Raw genomic sequence first — 2,283 nt, 5'->3', positions numbered from 1 at the left:
AAAAAAAAAAAAAACAATAGATGTAAATTGAACTATAATCCATGTTTAACATTTTTTAATTCAAACAGGAGTTGATAAAATATTAAACAAATATCAAAAATTATAAATTTATAATTAATATTTAACATTATCAAAAATTAGAAATCTTAAATTGTACAATTTAATTTAACGAATTACAAACAAACGTCAATCACGAAGCAAGATATAAACCGGAAGTTGCAGGTCCCTCTGTAGCTCGAAACAATTGAATTGCATGCGTGCCTACAGACATTTGTTGGTCTGGTGCGTAATCACACTGAAAGCACTCCGAAATGAAATTTAACGTCGCGACGTCCACTTCTATGCGAATCCTTCTTCGTTGAATGGCGTAAACTTCAGTTTAATGCAATAGGTGCATTTCACACTGTATCATCAATTACAAAGACCAAAGCACGACAGTGTTAAAGCCATTTAAACACGTTCCGTATTGTGTAACGAATAAGTATTATTCATAAACAGCAATAAAACATTTAAATGAAAAGTTATATTGAAAATATAATATTTTATTAAATAATAATAGATGATGATGATGATGATAATTAAAAATGTTTATACAAAATACAAACATTTTTATGAACATGAATAAAAAAAATGGAGTTTAAATAAAGATTTGTCTTATTTTTCAAATATCATAATGCGCTATATTTTGAATATTTTGTATTTTTTTTCATACAATGTGCATTCTGTAGATTTCTGTATTTGATTCAAATTTTTCATAAATGCATCCTTAGCTTAATAATAATTATAATAATGATAATAATATTAGTACTATTTATATGTAACAAATTGATTTTATTGAAGCACAAGTGAAAAATATTTTCTAAAAAAAAAAAGAATTTAAAATGACAAAAAGAAAAAAAAAAAAAACCTATCTTTCAATATCAAATATTTCAAATAATTATTTCAATTGTCAAGAGTGCTATAGCTTTTAATTTTTTTTTCTTTATATCAATTTAACATCTTGATTTTTCTTTGTACAAATATGTTCTAAAATTTGATCCAATGTTTAAATAAATTTCATGAAACTTTTGAAATTTTATTATTAATCTATCTATAATACACAATATGGAACGTGTTAATCATTTTCTGTTCAATTAAATCTTCGAGTCAATATAAATTACAAGAATTGACTCTTTTTAAATTTTCTTCTTTTTGTATGTAATTATTTAAAGTAGAATTAAAAAAAAATGGACGAATGATAATATCTCGATAATATTTGTATCATGGCCACCATTTTCGTATATTTAATAATAATCTACATAATAAAATATAATACGGGTATGTTTAATGTTCTAACGAGCTTCGCATCTGCACGAAACAAATCGAATTAATCGTGTTAATCCCTTTTTACTGAATACACATTTCATCGTAAATTATTGAAATAGAAGAAATTGATTAAATAATATAACAACAAAATTGATCTTAAGAAACGTTACGTATAAAATTTATTCTAATTTTCTTCTTTCAAATAGAATATAAATACTTCAGCGTGACATAGACAGATCGAAAAAAAAGATTTAAGAAGAGACATGGCAGTTGCACTCCTCGTATCGTACAACGAATATAAAATTAAAAATATACACGTGAAACATACGCGAGAAATAATAATAATCGTATAAATACAGGATCGTTTTTTCGCAACTGCATCGGTTATGTTATATTATGGGATAATTATGGAAATGAAAAATCTAGAAGAGAGAAAATTAGAAAAAAAGAAAAAAGAACAATTCAGCAGTACAGTCATTGATCTTCGTATCGCACAAATGAATCTTACGAAAACGATAAATCTTTTACTTAAAACTGTGAAAATCCTTTCTATTTTTCCAGTAGAGAAAACTGTACGGAATGAGAGAGTAATCGATCAATCGTTGAAAAAACGCGAAGTGAAATGAATAACATATTAATAATGAATAAACTTCGAGGTGTTCTGATTAAAATACTCAAATAAATTCTGTATATAGAAACATGTTTGCATGGCGTGGGGACTCAATACATCATAACGACGTAAATAGACGTCACGAACAGTGTTAGTAACTTGTAAGTATAAGGATAAAATTATAAATAAGAATTTAAATAGAATTTTATTATAACGATATATAATTTAAGAAGAGGAAATATGAAGCAAGGGAAACAAAAGAACTTCCAAACAAATACAGTGTCACGTTAAAAATTTTTCTCGCGATAAATTTAATAAAAATCGTTGGCAATCTTTATTTAAATAAATATTATTTTAATAAAAAAGAA

This window comes from Apis dorsata, unplaced genomic scaffold, assembly GCF_000469605.1.
Source record: "Apis dorsata unplaced genomic scaffold, Apis dorsata 1.3 scaffold_968, whole genome shotgun sequence".
Lineage (NCBI taxonomy): Eukaryota > Metazoa > Arthropoda > Insecta > Hymenoptera > Apidae > Apis > Apis dorsata.
This window is presented reverse-complemented; position numbering follows the sequence as displayed.